At 51.2% G+C, this 18,212-nt stretch overlaps 1 protein-coding gene across 5 annotated transcripts in view; it reads left to right on the forward strand.

Annotated features, from left to right (window-relative positions):
• The first annotated feature begins 483 nt into the window (after positions 1–483).
• BRD4 (bromodomain containing 4) overlaps positions 484–18,212 on the forward strand; it is an 85,991-nt gene continuing 68,262 nt past the window's right edge. For 3 of the 5 annotated variants that reach the window (XR_012657539.1, XM_075076035.1, XM_075076037.1), the window contains exon 1: positions 1,454–1,554. The gene's annotated coding sequence lies outside the window, so the exon portion shown is untranslated. Of the gene's footprint in view, positions 739–1,453; positions 1,555–12,309; positions 12,402–18,212 lie in introns of those variants that run through there. The other 2 variants (XM_075076039.1, XM_075076036.1) reach the window with 2 other exon arrangements.

Here is an 18,212-nt window from a genome sequence, read left to right on the forward strand (position 1 = left end):
TTTCCCCAAAAAAAACCCCTTTTCTGGCAAAATTTTTCTGTCTCCTTCCCTACAGGCTTCATTGCCAAAACAAAAAAAAAAAGCCCCAATTCGGGGCTTGCCGAGGCGAGGCTGGACGGGACTAAACCTGCCATTCCTAGGGTGGTATTTTTTTTTTTACCAAAAGCACAACTTTTTCCCTCAAAATAACCCACCGCCGGCCAAAAAATAGACTTTTTTTGCAGCGAGACCCCCCCAAGAACCCCCCCCCCAGTGCCCATCCGTGCGCTGAGCTCAGCCCGGTCTCAGCCTCCTGCTGCCCCGGGGGGCGGGAGGGGGAGGGCGAGGCGCGCGTGTGTGTCCCCGCGTGACGTCACGCCCCGCGCAGTGCGTCACACGCCTCAGCCCCGCGCGTTCCCGCCCCTCGTGGCCTGACGTCACAGCGCGCGGGGCGCGGCGGCGGCAGCGGGGTGGGCGGGGCCGGCTGCGCCGTGACGTCAGGCGCAGCGCGGTGAGGTCAGTGCGGCGCCGCTGCCGGACCCGCTGCCCCTCCGGTGCCCGTCTCCTCCCCCTCCCCCCTGCCGTCGGCCGCCTTCCCCCCTTCCCCCTCCCCTCCCCCTTCCCTCCTCTTCCTCCCCCCCGCCGCTCGCGGACGGCCCCCCCCGTCCCTCCGGGCCCCCCGGGAACCGGCCCCGGCGGGAGGGCGGCTCGCCCGGCCCGGCCCGGCCCGGCCCCCTCCCGCTGCCGCCGCCGCCTGAGGTAAGAGCCGGGAGGGAACGGGGTGGGGGGGGCGTTGCCGGGGGGTAGTCGGTGGTGGTGGGGGGCCGCCGGTATTCACCAACGCCTCGTACGTCGCCCCGCCGGCGTAACCCGCATTGCGTAATGCGGCCGCTGCGTCAGGCAGGCCTACGTAAACTGCGGCCGAGCGCCCGCCCGGAGGTTTGAGGCCTGGCTGCGCAAACGGCGTAAGGCGGGGGTGCGGGGCCGCCGTTGGCGTAGCGGCGGTCACGCGCCGGCTGCGTAGGCCGCTGCGCAAGGTTGGGGGGGGGGGGTTGGGGGGGCGGTGTTCTCCGCGCCGTACGCACTTTGCGCAGCCGCCAGCCCGGCTGTTGGGCGGGGAAAGCGCGGCCCCGCGGCCGGTATGGAGCGGCGGGGTTGTGGGTGGGGGAGCGGCGGGGGCGCGCCCGGTCCGCGGGGCGGCGGGGGAGAGAGCGGGGAGCGCCCTCCTGCCTGCGCTCTCCGCCTTACGCCGTTTGCGTGAGGGCCGGCGCGGAGCTGCGGCGTTTGCGTACGGGGCGGGGGTGTGGGGGGAAGGTGGGAGCGGCGTAACCCGCGCGCGGCGCCGCCCCTGCCGCGCTGCGCCGTTGGCGTAAGGCTGGGGGTGAGTCGCGGCGTTGCCGTAGGCCCGGTTGTGGGGAGGGTTACGCCGTTGGCGGGGCCGGTACGCAGAGTGCGTGCGGTGGGGCGGGGCGGCGCGGGGGCACTTCCTGCCGCCGCCATTTTGTCGGCGGACGGGAGGAGGAAGCGGCGGCTCCTGCGCGGAGGCAGCGGCCGGGTCCGGCCCCGCGGCCCGCGGTGAGTGACGCCGCCTCCGCCTTCCCCCGCCTCGCCCCGCACCCGGGGGACCCCCGCCGGGCCGGGCAGGGCCGGACCGGGCTCGGCTAAGCGGGCTCCCGCCGCGCCGTTAGGCCTAGGCCGCCCGCCCCCGCCCTGGCCCTGCAGTCAGGCCCGGCGGCCGCTCGCTCGGAGCTGAGGCGGGGACGGGCAGCGAGGGCGATCGGAGCCGGGGGGCCGAGCCGGGCCGGGAGCGGGGTGTGCGTGTCCCCGACAGCCCGCTGCCCTTGGCGGGAGGCGGCGGAGCCGCCCCGGGGCACCCGCCCGCCCGCCGCTTCCCCGCCATAACGCCCGCTCCGCCTCACCCTCCGCCGGCCCTCCGCTGCTCCTTGGGTCCCTCTTAAACCTTCAGCAGGGCGATTTGCACGCCTGCTCCTCAGCTCGTAGGGCCGGTGGGTTCCTTTACCTTTTCACGCTAAATTTTTCCTTTTTCCCCAGGTTATTTCCTACTTTTCTAGGAGTTGTTTGGGAATTCTAGAGCCGGAGGGCTCAGCTCTGGGAGAGGGGACCGCCCTCCTGCGTTTTTAGGCACTGCGTTGGGTGGGAAAAAGGGAAAAACCTCGGTGCCATTGGAAGCCGGAGCCGGCCGAGGAGCCACCGCTCCTTCCCTGGGGGTTTCGTGGGTGAAATGCTGGAGGAGCGAGGTCCGTTCACATGGACGCTCGTTTGATGCCGTAATTAGCTGCTGGCGTGAAAGTGAAGACTCTTCCTGCTTGCTCCGAATGCACGTTGGCCGTAGGAGATACGGCTTTTATGCGACTAATTAAAAGCAGGGAGTAAAAAGCCTGTTTGTTATAAACTCAGGCTGCTCTCACCTTCATTAACAAGCACATCCTTATCCCCTTCAGTGCTTCTGTGTGTTTTCCTCAGCCGGTTTTTATTTTCACCAATGCCTTTCAAATTTAAAAAGAACCTCACAAATAGTTTTTACTCCGAATAACATTAAAGTTTCCCCGCTGTGTTCGGCAGAGGCTTTCCCAAGAAAACTCCTCCAAGCCCCGTGTACTCCATTGGACAGTTCACAATGTGGTTTTAAGAATAAATAAAGGCAGCGCCAGTGCTTGTAGGGGTGTACGTTGTAACGTTAAAAAGCTGGTAATTAAGTCAGTAACGAATTCGTGTCGCCCGGTAGCTTAACGGGGCGGCGAAGGGCTGCCCGTGGCCAGGTGAGGTGCCCCGAGGCCGCCGCTTTACCGTGCCAGGGTTATTGGCTTCTGGTTTTTGTATCTGCATCATCCGTCAATGTTTCAGGGTCCTTTGAGCCACTTAAAAACACTCCTCATCATTTTACAGAGGTTTGGTTTTACCCGTTTGTGGTGCGGTGACTTCAGGTTAAGCTGAAGTGCTCTGTTTAAGCTGTGTTTAAGCTCATCGTGGCAAGGTTTAGCTCGATTTAGCCAAGAATATGAACCGAACTGCTTCGGGCAACCAAAATATTGAAGATTTTGACTTTGCAAACACTTCAAAAGCTGTCGTAATGCTGCTGCATAAGTAATTCGTCTTTGGTGGGATTACTGCTAATATAAGTGTTTGCAGAGATTAATGTAAACCGAGTTTATGTTGCTGCAAGGTTCTAGCCTTCGGTTTAAGGCCGTATGAGTTAAAGGTCGCCCTCAGCCGTTTTCTGGTGTTATGTGAGGGCCTCTTCGTGTTTTTAAAACACGAGGCAAAAGAAAATATTTGAATTCCCCCACACCTGAACTCGAGGAACTGCGATAGCGACTGTAAATAAATGCGCTGTACGGAGCGGGGAGGAACCGCCCGCGTTGTTCCCACACGGCTTCTAATCTTTGCACCTTGGCAGAGGCCGGGATTACTCATTTAAGAGTAGTAAAACACGACTTTCCTGATTATTTTAGATTCCCCCCCCCCAACTACATTAACTACTTAAAGCTGAATAACTGTTGCTGCTGTGTTATGTGATGGTGCTGAGCGTGACTTCGGTGGAGGTGACCAGCCATTAGCTGAATTGCCGCTGGCAGCGACGCCGTGGGTAGCGTAAATCCCGTTTCTGTTTTAAGAGGAAACGGGAATTGTGCTTTAGGCAGAGACCGGCGCAGGTAGGAATCGATCTCACCCCGGTAAACGACCTGCTGGTCGCTCCGGTGGTTCTAATTACTTTTTATTATGTTATTTTCTGTCTCCTGTGCTTCGGTCGAGGAGCTGTAATCAAACGTACGCACTCAAACGCCCCTCGTTATGATTTCTTGATATTTTGGAACAATTTCTCCAAAGTAAACTTTATAGCCTGGTAATTATCTACTGGCGAGCAGCGTTTGGACCGAGTTCAGGAATGCAAACCATTTATTTGCAGGGAGATATTTTAGCTTAACCTTCCGCGAAATCCCCAGGACTCCGCCGAGAAGGAACCCGGGGTGAAATCTGTGGGGCTTGAGGTGGCGTTAAACGCTCAGCATCGGCGTTCCCTGGACCCGGCGGTGGACGGGGCGGGTAAGGGCGCATCCCGGCCGCGTTACTTCGCCGTCCGTAGCGACGCGCGGTGTTCCGTGAAATAACAGTTCCTCGTTAAAGCGGCGGGGTCCTCGCGAGCGTCGCCTTCCTAAATATAGACGGGGCATAAGAATAGGCCGGCATCTGGTTTTGGGAGATGGCAACGGGCGCATCGGCGTAACCCGACCGCGTCCGCCCGGGAGGGTCCTACAGAGCCCGAATCCCCTTGGAAAGCGGCGGGTGGGGGGCGTTAAGGTGCGCAGGGAGGGACAAACAACCGATGACGGCTGTTAGGAGGGGGTTTGTGTCACCTCCTGGCTTCTCACCCGCCATCCACGTTGAATTCTAGGGTGAATCGTGTCTCTCCTTCGGCCAAAGCAGCGAGCGGGGGAGAAATCTGTCCCTGGTACCGCTGGAGGAAGGGTTTGAGTCCAGGCTTTAATCTAGTTTTTGAGCTTTTTTGCTACAGAAAGGAGGAAAACGAAGCCTCTGTAAGCTTACGAGGGAATTGGTTGGGGTTTTTTGGGGTGTAATTGAATAATATGTATTTTTAAAGCTCTCTAACGACTAAATCCGAAAGCTTTTGGAGAAATGTTGGCAATGTTACTGGGCTTTTTTTTTTTTGGGTGAGGATTAGTGTGATTCAAAGAGCGGCTCTGCAGAACGGATGTGAAAGGGGAAGCTGCCCAGCGGAGCCAGGGAATCCCAACGCAGAGAGCTCACGTGCCGCTTCTGGATCCACCTTCCTCGCCAGGATAAGTCCCCTGGCTGCTTGGAGCCTAGTCCTTTTGCTTATTTCAAAGCAGAATATCAAAATCACTTTCTTTAGCCGGGATTAAGGAGACCCGGTTGTACACAAGTCACGAAGGAGTCATCGTCTCGCTCTGAAACTTCTGGAACTGAGCTACAGATAATCCACAGCGATGGAAAAAGGAGTGGGATTCTGCTGTACCGGCGCACAAATTAATTGATGCCGTATCGGGTCGGCGCCGTGGAAGGTTTATCACCATCGTTTGTGCTGCCGAAGCTCCCATTGAGTGAGCTGGGATGTTCTGGGGTTGGTTCGTGATGAAAACTCCTGGGTTTAGCTTCAAGCGAGTGCTTTGCAACCTCTTCTTTTTATTAAAATAGCCCAGAAGGGTTTGATATTCATTAAATATCATGTTTGGAGAAAATACCGAAAGGTCATTTCGGGTCGAGAGCGAAAGTTAAATCCCAGCGTGGGGGTTTTCTGCTCTGATTTCGCCGAGCGGCGGCGGCGCCTCTGGGAACTTCGGGGGTGTTCGGGGAAGGTGTCGAAAAACCGGCCTCGCGTTTCTCTCCGCTTCGGCGACCCAAAGGATTTAAGAGCGTTTTCTTGGCGCGCCGCAAACTTGCGGTTTCTCAATTCGCGGCTCCTGCCTGGGGAAGGCTCCATCGGGACGGGGTGTTTTCCTCACGGATCCGGATAGCGCTTGGAGCACGAAGGGAAAGGTGTCGGGATAGAGGGGGATGCGGAATACCGCCAAGTGGGACTGAAATTCCCACCCGGGAAGTGGGGAGAAGGACCCAAAATTCTTTCCTTTTAAGTGCGTTTCATCCTTCTTCCACGATATTTTTGAGCTTCTCCTGCAGGACCTTTACACTGTGTGTTTGCTTCATCTGGAACAGGAGGGAAATCGGGAGGCTTTTATCCAAAATTATTGAGACCAAAGAGTTGGGGAGGTGCCGGCGTGGGTTTGAGAGCAAAACGTGCCTCCAGGGTTTCTCTTATCCCTATTTTAACAGAACAAAGCAGCTTCGTTACCGTTCCTAGTGATTTTTTTTTTTTTATTTTGGAGGGGAATTTTGTCCCTTCGTTAACCGCTCGCGTCCGTGTCGCCTCTTGTTAAGTGCGAGCGGGAGGAGAGTTACTAATTATAACTTCTTCAAAAGGGTTGCGATGGTCCTGCCCGGACTCTCGCTCTGAGGCGACGGCGAAGCCCGAAGGAGGAGGGAGGTGGCGCCGATCCAGAGAAACGTAAAACAGCCTTTTAAAAAAAAAAAACAAAACCAAAAACCACAAAGTAAAGCCAACCGAAAACAGGAACTGTTTGGTAGCGACGAGGACTTGGGCAAACATCCTGAAACCAGAAACTCCGTAAGCGATAGCCCGGAAATGGGAAATCGTGGATCGGTCTGAAATTTTGAGGGATTTAACTTTGGTTTGTTGCCTTCTGAAGAAATAGTCCCGGTTTAGGAAAGGGAGGGAGCCGAGGGCATGTGGGTTTTGTGTCCTTTGTTAGTCAGGGCTTAACGTAAACGCTAATTTTTGTTCAATTAAGTTGTTATAACGTATTTCAAGCCTAACTAGGCTTCGCAAGCTTCTAACGTAATTCGGGAGCATTCCTGTAATGACAATACCAACCCTGCAAGGTAAAAAGCCTCTTTTTTTTTTTAATTTTTTAAGGCAAAATACCCCAAAATATGGTGTCCTGTGGAAGGCAAAGGGGTCCCGGAGCCTGCAAAGCAAACGGGGTCCACGTCGGGCGGCTGCCGGGTGAAATAAGGACTTCCTGGGGCACAGTCTGCGTTCCCCGTGCGAGTTATTTTGCTTTTTTCCGTGATGTTTTAACCGGGTGTGGTGCGGGATCCCTGTGGGTTTCCCCGTGGTAAATGGGCTAAAACCTGAGATTTCAGCAAATTGCGGAAAACTAGAATTCGGGGTGGTTTTCCTCTTGGATCTAGAGGTGGCTGGCGTGTAGCGTGCCTCGGGGGTTATAAAAATATCTATAAATCCGGCAGAATTAGCGATCAGCGTAAAGGTAATTGAAACACGACGGATTTTATTCTGTGCTGACTGATGCGAACTCACCGTGCGACTTCTTGGGGAGTTGTTGGAGCAAAACCTCCTTCCCCTGACTTAAAAAGATTGGTTTATTTGACTTAAAGCGTAACGTTGAGCTTTAGTCGCGCGGGTCCTCGTTAGCGCTGACGGATTACCAGGCTTAGCGAGCCGCGAGGGGGTCGGACGGGCACGGAGCGGCGCGTTGTATTTGAGCGGGCACTGACTTAAATTAAAACTTGAGATTTATAGGTCAGGGGTTTTGCCTTACTTACGGGGTGAGCGGCGCGCTTAAAAAGATCTGAATAACGTTAAACGAATACCCGCGTAATTAAGCAATTAGATGTTTAAACAAACCTGGGTGCTTCAGCAATTAAATAGTCTTTTACAGTATCGTGTCAGCTTAATTTAATTATTGTCTGCCAGCGCGTTGGCTTTAGTAACGGAGATATGAAAGGAAAACAAGCTCGGAAACTTAAATTATGTCATACCTGCTAATTAAAATAACGTTTAAAACTTATTTGAGCTTTTCCGAGTTGATTTATCCCAGAGATTCGCAGTGTGCTTGGAGCCAGCAGGGTTACTGATTATTTAAATGATAATCTTTAAGTTCATAATAAGTGAATTCTAGGAAACGAAGGGCGATAAATGAACTACTCAGCGAGGTGCAATCTCGCGGGCTGTTGAAAGGTTCGCGATTTGCTCTGCTCTCGGTGTTTCCCACCCCCGCCCCGTCAGTAGCAGCCGCTTCTCAAGAGGCGAATCCTCGCGGTACAGAGGAATGATAACGAGAGCGGAGAGTTAAGAAGGGTGGGGTGCTGGGGGAAGGGGGGGAAACCGGGATATTTGAGGTGATTTTGCAGCTTGTTTTCCGCAATGGGAGCGGGAGGACCCGATGTTTGGCTCAGGAAGGTGCAGTTTGATTTATTATTTAATAAAATTTGCTTTTATAGAGGCGCTCAGCTTGCAGATGTTGGTTCTCGGATGTATTCCCGCCCCGAGGCTTAGCCAGAGCTCCGTAGGGGAGGAGGTTGCGGGTGACTGGAGCCCCCCCGCCGCCGCCGAGCTGCGCTCTCCCGGGGAAGTTTCGGGTTGAAAAGACGTGGAAGTGGCGCATAGCAAATGTCGCTTTTTATCCTTTTCCCTTTGCTGGAGTTGGAGCGCAACTCAGTTCATCGTTGGGTAGATCTCAACGTTGGGTAAGATCTGTTGAACCCTAAAAATGCTTCATTTTAGTGAAAATTAAAACCTGGGTGGGGGGTGTTGCCTGTTCCGTAGCGAATCCACGCGTCGCTCTCTGCGTCAGTCAACGTTATCGCTCGGTAACTCGCATCGTTCCTCCCCTGGACCGAGCCGGGGTGTGGGAATGCCGGTACCGAAGGGTGTTTCCTGGTCTAACGCATCTCCTCTTGCTCCGGGCTTAGTTGGCCGGGAGGTGCTGTTTCCCTCCCGCTCAAAAACACTTGGGTGGCCACGTGGAGAAAACGTATTTTTATTTTTTATCCCGCTCCGAGGGGGTATTTTGGGCGGGGAGAGGAGCGGGGTGGCCGGGCGGCACCGCAGCCCGATGAATAACTGCGCCTTTTTTTTTTTTTTTTTTTTCCCCAGACAAGGAAGGAGAAATTTTTCACCTCATTTTGCCTTTTTAACAAAAAAAAAAAAAAGATGCATTTGCAAGGTAGGAGCGCAGGGAACTCGTCCATGCTTGGTAGGAGTCTTGGTTTATGGTGAAGATCCTCGGGTTGATGGTTCCAGGTCAACTTCTGAATGCTTCTCCTTCCTCTTCCTCAGCTACTCCCCCAAAGCTCCTTTGATATCTGGTTGGGTTGCTGGTTGTTCTTTCACAGCAGCTGTGGGCTCCATCATGCCAGAAAAAATAAGCTTTAGTGGCTCAAAAACTTCTCAAAATAAGTGCGTATTCATCATTTCTTCCTCTCTCCCTGATGTCTGTTGCTGTAAGGTCTTCCTCCCCGTTTCTGGCCGCTACGGATGCAGCAAGGGGGTCACCCGATGGGAACAGCTCTTCTGCAGCCTCCTGGTGGGCTGTGGGGATATGACGCTGTGGTCTTGCCTCCTTTACGCTTGGCTCAAGAGCAGGTTTTTGGGCTCAGCCTTGGCTTAACCCCGCAGCCGCTCGTCCTGCGGGAAGGACTCGACGCAGAGACTTTTTCCTGCGATTACCCTCGATGCAAAATTCCTTTTTCCAGGGTATTTGTGCTGTGCCGGTTCTCCCTGGAGCCGTACTTTCAATTTGCAAAACCAGAGGGAAGGATTTAGGCTTTACATTGTTTAAATTAAATGCGGGGACAAAAAAAACCCAGCCAGGCTGGGTAGGTGTGCTCAAATTTTTACTGTTCTTCACGTTTTGGGTTGCGTAGCTCCTTTTTTTTCCCCTGCGTTTTTACGGAAAACGCAGTGCGGCAAGTTAAAAACATTGAGCAGCGTGAACAAAGCCACCTTCCTGAAGCACCTTCCTTCTTGGAAATTCATGAGACAGCTCTTAATCACCCTGTCGGCCTTTTTATGCTAATTTGATGAGCTGAAGAGGTATCAAAGTGAGGAATAACCCTGAAAAAAAAAATAATATCCTTGGGGCAGGAAGTTTTTCTGAGTGGCAGTGACTGAAACCCTGGGAATTGAGAGCAGCTGTGAGATGGGCCGGCTCTAACTTGACTGATTTGCTCCTGAAACTTTAAGCCCAGCATAAAAGCTCCACGGTGCAAAGTCCCTTTTTACTCTGCGCCTACACCCCTTACTTGCATAAGACCGGAGCGATGGGAAATCAAACCTGTGAGGTTGTCTTTAATATATGAGTTGTGATTGATCGAACAGAAGATACTAAACAATAAAAACTGTGTTGGGCTGTGGGCTTTCTAAAAACTGGTACTAGGTAGATGCTCTGAGGCTGTTTGTCCTCCGAGGTCCAGCTTTTCTGAGCTCAGTGCAGCTCTTTTTTTCCCCTAACCTACCAGAAAACAGTCCTCCTTCATCTTTCGCATATGAACTCTTGTTTTGGAAGAGGATATTTTGAGAAGAGCGTAATTTATAGCATCTTTGGGGTTTTTTTTTTTGGCTGGCAAGTCTTGACTGTCACTATTAAAAAAAAAAAAAAAACCATACAAAACACTAAATTACTTCTCCTGGTTCCTTTTCTTAACAAGCTAGGTGCCAGGTAGCTACGGATGGGCCGGGAAATCTCTTCCCTAACAGCATCCCTGCTTTGGAAATCCTCTGCCAGGCTGGTTTATCCGGTTATGCGACGGCTCCAGGGAAAGGCAGTTGCGGAGGGAGGGTGAGCTTGGGTCCTGCGGAGCCCGAACCTTGGAGGGTGATGATGAAACACGCGGCAACTCCGCTTCGAAAACATCCCAGCGTTGCAGCTCTGGCTCGCCGGGAAGCTGGCTGAGCCGTCAGCCTCGTAGCAAGGCTCCGAATTAATCAGTCTCCTTATAAAAGCTCTTTTGCCGCCTCTTCCTACTGACAAAAATCCTTAAAAGCACCATATTTTGTAAGTAAAACCTTGCTTTCTGGAAGAATGAAGATTTTAGGTCTTATTTTCAAGTTCTTTTGGCCAAGTTGCTGATTAGGGTTGAAAATAGCCACGTTTCAAATCAAACGGTGAGCTCGCTTTTCCTTTCCTCTTGTGGAAAATCAGCTTTGCTCGCGTCCGAGTGGTGGAACGACCAGTTCCTCGTGATTCGGAGACAGCGCCGCGGCGGGGATCTGCGCCTGGAGCCCGAAGGCTCCGCTGAACCCCAACGGCCGCTCGTGTTAAATCAAAACCAAGTTTCTGCCTCAAAAATCAGAACTCGCGCTGCTCCTGGTATCTCCTCAGTAACTACGTGTGTGTATACGGACTGCGGCGTAGTAGGGGTGGGGATTTGTGCTCACATTGTCTCTAAGTAGCTTTTTTTGGAAGGTGAAGCTATAATCAGTCCGCTCCGGAGAGCCCGGCCGCACTTTTGGAGCTCCCAAGTGAGGTTTTCCCCACTCCTCTGCACCTGATGGGCCTGAATGACTCTGCCCGCTGCCAAGTAGGTGCTAATTTTCTACTTAAAGGAAGCAAATCAAAAGAAATCGATTTAAATCACTTGCCTTTAATGCTCAGGCCTCTCCCCTCTACCTCATCCCCCCTCTAAGGGAGGGGGAAAAATGAAGAGAGCGCTGTTGGGGATAATTTCCTTAAACTTAGTGCAAGGAATAATCATTCCACCAACACTCAAGTCAAAGGTTTTGGTGCCGGGGGCGGGTTCTTTGCCAGCGCAAAAATCACTGTCAGTATAAATTATCATCTCGGCTTGTGTTATATTTGCCTTTTATAAAGTGTTTTTAAATTCCTGGCCGATAGGTATTTCCCCGTTTGCAAGATTTGGGTGATAAAACACTCATATTTGTCGACTGGAATAACAGCAGCCAGAACATCCCAGTAGCGAGATCTCAAATATATATCGGTGCCCAAATATATTTTAGTTTTATGGTACTGGCGGCAAAGCTGCGACTTTGTTTCGTCGCCGAGTGCAGGCAGAGTCGCTTCTCGGGAGTTCAGAGTTTAATGCCGACGCGGGGGGGGGAGGACGGGATTAGAGTGCAAATCGTCGGTCCAAAGGTTACCCGAGATATTTGTGCTTTGTGTTTTTTAATTTGTAGGTAGGTTTCTGGCATGTCGGTGTAGGCGCCGACCTCGCCTGTAAAACCCGAGTGTTGAGAGGCCAGGCGGGCTCGATACTCGACGTCTTGCTCTGGTTTAAGGAGCTCAGGAGGAATTTGGGCATAAATAAAAAGGATGAATGCTAAAAATAAGGTTTGAGCTTCCCTGCTAGCTCGAATCTAAACACCTCCGTTATTTCTGATCTATTTAAGGAGACGATTCCCAACTTTATGCTGCTCCCAAACCCCCGGCGTGATCCTTTCCTACCCAATTGGGGTGTAATTAGAGTTAATTTGGGCACGATCCGGTTCCCCCCCGGGGGGAAGAGCGGAGGGGAAAGGTGTGGTGCTGCAGAGGCAGGAGAAAGTCTGATCTCTTCTCTTGATTTTTCCGCTCGTGAAGCGGTACTTTCTGCTTTTTAACGCCTCCTCTGCCTGCTGAGTCCCTGGTAGGGGCTGGGGAAGGGGAGGATGAAGTGCGAAAAGGGGGAAAAAATAAGGTTTATTACCCCGTTCTAGCAAAACTGAACATCTGAACTGTAAACTAAGACATCTCTGGGCCCAAAGACAACGGAGCAGGGTCGGTTTGTAGAATAAAAGTAGTGAAGAGCCTTTTACTGCTTTTCCTTGCCTGCATTTAGGGCCGGACGCTGTCCTGGACAGAGGAATTCCCTGTAAAAACTATATCAGGTTACAAGAAAAACAAAGATTGTCGCTTATTCCTGCCGTTGGGTTGGAGACGCCGTATTTACAGACGAGGCTGACCTGTGCCTGTCGACGGATGTTTGTTTGCAGAGCTGCCGCTCGCTCTTGTATTCCGAGGGGAAAATTCCAACTGTTTGCAGAGCCCGAGGAGTAAAAGGTGACTTTTCGGAGCGCTTTGGTGTCCTCTGACACCCCTTTTAAGGTACAAGCGGCGGAGAGGGATGTGTCGTCACTAGATGGGGGGTTTTGGGGGGATATCTTTTGGAGAGCTGTGCAATTGTGTAAGCGTTAGTAAATGGTTATGAAAATAGGTCATTGCTTAAGAAATATTACCATCCCGGGACCCAGAATGACTTCTAGGTCTTAGATGTGATTTAACGTCCTCTTCTGAGCCTAGCAGCTTTGCTTTTACCTGGTTTAACTACCCGCTGGTTTTAAGATGTTTTTTTTTCTATGTCTCGGGACAGATTTAACCAGTTAAAGGCGCTGCATTTTTCACGTTTTAAAGCCATTTTTGTTTTGCCTTCTCTCTCTCTTTTTTTTATCAGCTATTTTTGGTCTGACCTTGGCTTGTCCTTTCTTACCTCAGCTTCCAGTGCGGTTTCTCCGGGAAAGGCGGCTCTTTGGGAGCCCCGTGTTCTTGCGGACTGTTGATAGCGCCTGAAAAATGCGACGCAGAGCAGTTGTGGTCTCTCGGTATCCACAGCTGTGGGCTGAAAAGGAATGCGAATTTGGTTAGAGCTACGGGGCGAAGCGTAGTTGTTATTGCAAGGCTGATATCGAAAGGTTTGGAGCCCAAAATGTCCTTCTGAAAAAGCCTAGCCTGAAGGTGAGGTTATTTTAGACTCAGTGTTTGAATATAGGAGCGTAATCCTTATGGTCAACCTGACTTTTCTTGAAGGGAATTGTCTTCTAGCAGCTCTCTTTAAGCCTGGTTATTGATAAAATATGCTGAGGCATCATTCAAGAGCTTAGGTTTAACTCCTCTCTCTTAAAACTAAGCTTAAGGAGGTTGATTGGATGAACAATTTCTGAGGAGATTCAAGGTAGGGACGAGCATTAGCTCGTAGTGGAGGAAGATCCATCTGTTTACAGCCGTGTTTTTTCAGTGCACTTTAAAAATAGTGTAGGAAAAGGGATGAACATGGTGATGGCAAAACCCACCCCCCCCCGAAAAGCTGCAGAAAAGAGCTGCGATGCCTCGGTAACAACTGTTTCATGGTAGAGAGAAGATAAACAGGCAGAGATGTAAAGTAGGTCTTTATTAAAGACTGGGGTCGTGAATTATTTTGAATAGTTGAGTGTTCCTGAGCCTGTTTTTGGGAGAGTTGGAGGATGGATTTGCCGAGGTTTGCTCTTTTTTTTTTAACTGGAGAAGGGATGGTAGATGTGTGATGTGCTCCCCTACGGCCGCTCCTCCTCCTCTTCCCGTGTCACCGGGACAGCGATGGCCTTCCTCACCCGCTGGGTGGGTCTTCAGCAGCCCGTTAACTTGTTCTGTGTCATTAAGAAATGGGGTTTTTTTTATGAACCCCAAACCTCCTCGGTGTTCCACCCCGGAATATTCCGGGTGTTCGCTGAGGAGCTTGGAAGGTGAGGCTGCTCCGTGGAGGGGTTGCTGTGCTTGAGTCAAGACCTGCAGGGTCCCAGCTCGAGAGCTCGGGGGGGCGTCGCTGACGCTCTTCAGCGCAGTTAGCCTGAGCTCAGGGCTTTTGCTGCGCGACTCGGACTTGTCTGACCTCACCTACGAGCTAATTTAGGCCGAAATGAGTAATTTACTCTATGGTAAGGATTAGCGGGAGCGTCTTGGCACCGAATAACCTTCCCGCAACTCTGAGCGTACCCAGGAGGACGTGTCCTTCCCTGCCTCCCCGGAGAAAGTTGAGTTTATTGTCAGGGAGGGAGTGATTTACAAGCGGGTTTGAGTTCCTCGTTCGCCTGACGACTTTCTAAAAAACCCTTGTTGAATGAGCGAGTTGCTCGGAGCCGTCCTGCACCCCCAGCTCAGGACACGCTGACCCTGAAGTGGATCACCGGGTTCTCTTCTCCGCTGAGTCACTCGTTCCCATTTTATTTGAAGTGGGAGTAGAAACGTGCTCTCCATGTTACGTCGTCCGACTTGCCCGGGCGTTAGTCACGCGACCGGCGCCGCAGCCTCTTACTGCACGAAATGTCTTCCCCCTCCTGGATAAATGTTGAGGTCGATGTCGATTGTTTTGGTTGTCAGCTCCTGAATTAATATTTTGTTTTTAACCTGCTTTGTAACAGGCGGTGCTTTCGTCCGCTCAACTCTGAGAATTGTCGGTACCAAATTGTCAATTAATGGAGTTTAAAAAATTTGGCTTTTCTGGTTTGCAGCCTTGTGCTAAAGAGAGCTTCTGGTCGTGGGTGAGCGTGCCGAGGGAGGGAAGGGGCAGAAAGTCCCGCTCCTCTAATGGCTCCACATCAGACTAGTTCTAATAACAAAACTAGCAGCTGCTGTACTTCCTAAACTTGTGCTTTTTCAGGTCTTTCAAGCCTGTCTCTGCAATTAAGAGAAAGGAAATGGCTAATTTCTGGGATTGCTTAGACTGTGAGTCTCTTAACCAGACAGAAATTTGAATATAAACCCACTTCCCTGCTTTTTTTTTTTTTGACACAATACTTTTGAGTATTTGCATCTGGCTTTCCTTTGGCAGCTTTTTTTAGCTTCTTAATCCTTGAAAGAAAAGAGCTGATGTCGCAGTCGGGTCGTTTCAGACTCTGAGCCTCGTACCGCAAGCCCAGAACACGTTTCCGAGGTGCGGCGTGACTGTACGTGGGAGAAAATACGGGGTTTTGGGGAAAGCACGAGGAGTCGAGTTGCTTTTGGGCGGCTTTGAAAGACCCCGGAGACGTGTTCTGGGTCGAAGCTCGTCGTTGAGGTTGGGTGCCGCCGGCGTAAGCGCCCTTAAAATACAAACATGTGCGGGACTCTCGGTGTCCTGAGCTGCTCAGAGGAGACCGAGGCCTGATAATTAAGAAGCGTTGGCTTGGCTTTTTAATTGCTTTGTCTGCTCGTTCATCGGAAACTTCCTGAGGTACATTCGTGGCTTCAGCTCTGCGGTCGAGGCTCGTGTGATATGAAGATCCGAGGCCGATTGCTTGGGGCCCTGAATTGATCTCAGATAAACTTTTGCTCTTTTCTGAGCTCTTCAATAGCAGCGATATTCAAACAAATTCAAGAATGAGGATGGTTGGAGGCAGGTGGGGTCTGATTTGCCTCGGGGGAGGACAGTTTTGGGGGCACAAACCCTTTTTCAGGTACAAACTGCTTAATTCGGAAGGTAAAACCTCATCGACCTGCAGCTCCTGGCCAAGAAACACCCTGCAACGTTCTTCCATCCCTGAGGCTTAACTGCGCTTTGAATCTGCGGATCTCCGTTTGTAGCTGGATGCTCCGCTTCTCCGACCGCTAATTAAAGGATTTGAGGCTAAATTGGTCTTGTTGAAAAACTCTTTCCAGGCTACAGAGCGCTAATATCTGCTTGCAGCGGGTAAGCTGGTCAATGACCTGAATTAAATCTCGTACCTAGCACGTTTAAGCAGTTTAATCTCTATTAAATCTGCATTATTAATTTTAAATTTACGCTTCTGCTGGGTGGGCCAGGGTTGAGGTTTGTTCCGTTCGTCTCAAGAATGAGAAATTTAGTCTCTTGCGCAAAATTTTCGCGCGTCTGTGTGTAAAATGCTGGAGAAGTGGGGAAAATCTGATACGGGGGTGATGTAATGCGCAGATTGAAATTCGAATTTACCTGTAGGGAACAGAATAAACTACAGAACACTAGAAGGAGGTGAAATTTAAGCAAAGTGGGAGACTTTCTGAGAACGTGATTTACGTGATAAGGTGTTTCCCGCTTATTTTAAGCAAAATTCTTGGCTTCGTATCTAGGATTTGCCTTGGATGGTGTATTGGACACCTCTATTTCCCTTATGTGGGCTAAAGTACCTGTTATTTAATCTATAATGACCTGCTACGTGGCCTATATCATCAGAACCATCGATTTTTGGGTAGGTTCTGCCGGGTTTAACAACAGTTTTAACTTCACCTCTGGCTCTGGTTGCGGGATATCGCTCGTCCGTGTCCTCCCCTCCCTTTGATATCAGAAATGCTCCGCTGGGAGAAGCGAGCCAGTCTGACGGGCAAACACCCTGCTGATGTTTGTCCTCGTTTCCTGTTGGTTTGGTTAAAAAAGAGCTGATTTTTTTCTTTTTGAATATATTTTCTTGCTTTAAAATTGGAGCAACTCTTGCAGAGATATTAAAGTTCTCCCGCTGTAGAAAATTGCAGGTTTTACCTTAAAATAAAAAGCCTGCGTGGGATTTGGGGCTGACACTGGAGCGTTGCCCTGACTGCAACTGGGGTTTTTTGGCAGCTATTTGGTATTACGCGGGTCTGAGTATTGTAGAACAGAAATTATAGGCACTGTTGGGTGCGAGTTTACTCCTGTTCGGGCTTTGTCCCGGCGCGGCTTTATTTAAATGCTTAAAAAGCGTTTAGTGCTGGTGTCTGAGGAAGGTCTGTGAACGCAGGAGGGGGCCAAGATCAGCGTAAGGAGGAGGAAAAACTTATCCACTCTCCAAAACACTGGGCACTCCCTGTTTTATTTTATGATCCGGTATTTTGCTGGCTCTTCTGAGGAAAAGCCTCATCCTTGGCTTCAGCCCAGGCTGCCTGCGCAGCCCTCGGTAAGCAGTACCCAACGTATGGACTTTGGATCATCAAAATAACATCCCTGGGGTCACGTCCGGGTCTGCGGCCACCCTTGGCTTTGGATGGTGATGTGGAAATTCAGGAGATCCAAGTGATTCAGGTACCAAAAGCTCTCGGTTTTTATTTCTCTGACCGCAAAACAGCCAGAGAGCAGCCGTCCTGGACGGCGACAACGATGGTTTTAGTTAAATCCTCCCCGATTCCTTCTACATTTGTTTCTCGTTTGGTGTTTACGGGGGTTTATGTTTTCTTAAGCAACTTGCTTTCGAGTTGTGCAATCGCGTGGCGCCCGCTCGTATCTCTGGTGTGGTGGCTGTTTTCGGTACAGAACAGCCCCATCGCGGAGTCAATAAAAAGGAGCAAAAAGTGGTATATTGAGTAAAACTGCGTTTTATTTTCCCTGAAGTCAGCTCCTCTCGTTCAGTCGGCATCCAGGACCAATTCAGCAGCGCCTGTACCCGCAAACCGTCCTGTACTGAAGTTTTCAAATCCAATTCCTGGCTCCAGTTCAGTGTTTTCCTTTTGTTTGCCGTGTTGGGAAGGGCTCTTGGATCAAGGGTCGCTCGGTCGCCGCTTCTCGTCCGAGTGTCAGACTCGGGGCGTTGTTAAAGGAGCGCTGAAGTCGAAAGAAGTGGCGTTTGGGGTATAAACCACAGCTGTTAAGGGGAATAAAGGGTTATAGGCGAGAGCTGGGAAGTGTTAATTAATAGAAAAATCTGTTTTGGAAGTGTCTGAGCCTGTGGAGCGAGGCTCATTAGGTGGATGAATTAATTGACATCTGGAGGGCTGAGATACCCCGATGCCAACACTGAGTCTCGGACAATAAAGCGTGTGGCTTCAAGCTGAGAAGAACCTATCGAAGTGGTATGTACGTATATATGGGACTGAAATTCAGCGTCCCGCTGCGCTACGGCAGAGCGACGTGGGCTGTCGTGGCTCTTAGCGGCAGAAATCGGTGGCCACCGGCCTACGGGACGCTTCCCCACGTGGTTTTCTGGACTTGTCCAAAGAGTTGGACCCAACACGACCTTGGAATTTATTTTATGTAAATTGAGATGCGTATTTTCTTGGCCACCTGTGCCACCTGTTCTCCCTTTCGGGCTTGTTTCAGGTGGGTTTCCTGGGTTTGTTTTGCTGGGCAAATGAGGTTTTAATACTAATTGATATGCACTTTCAAATCCTAGCAGGGGGTCGTGGTGGTGGAGCATCGCTTGTGTGTTAGCGGTGGCTCGGGGTGAGCAAAATCCAACTGCAGCATGTGGAAAATATTGAGTCTTGTGG

This window comes from Phalacrocorax aristotelis, chromosome 28, assembly GCF_949628215.1.
Source record: "Phalacrocorax aristotelis chromosome 28, bGulAri2.1, whole genome shotgun sequence".
Lineage (NCBI taxonomy): Eukaryota > Metazoa > Chordata > Aves > Suliformes > Phalacrocoracidae > Phalacrocorax > Phalacrocorax aristotelis.